Consider the following 286-nt stretch of genomic DNA (forward strand, 5'->3'; position numbering starts at 1 on the left):
TGCCTTTGCTATAAATGGATTTATTACTGGTGTAAACAAATATTTGCTGATAAAGGCTTTCTTCCCCCTGTGGTTCGGATTTCTGGGTCGTTAGCCTTATGCCTTTGAATTTAGTTCATTATATTGCCTATAGAATATTTGGTTGGAAAAATGATTAGCCTGGGGACAAATTACCATAATGATCAAACCACACAGAAAGCATATTGTGTCAGTGAAAAGGAATGCAAATGGAAATTCAAGACACAAGGCCATACAATAACATGGCCTTTGCTACTCCATACTTGAG

Source organism: Penaeus monodon, chromosome 27 (genome assembly GCF_015228065.2).
Source record: "Penaeus monodon isolate SGIC_2016 chromosome 27, NSTDA_Pmon_1, whole genome shotgun sequence".
NCBI lineage: Eukaryota > Metazoa > Arthropoda > Malacostraca > Decapoda > Penaeidae > Penaeus > Penaeus monodon.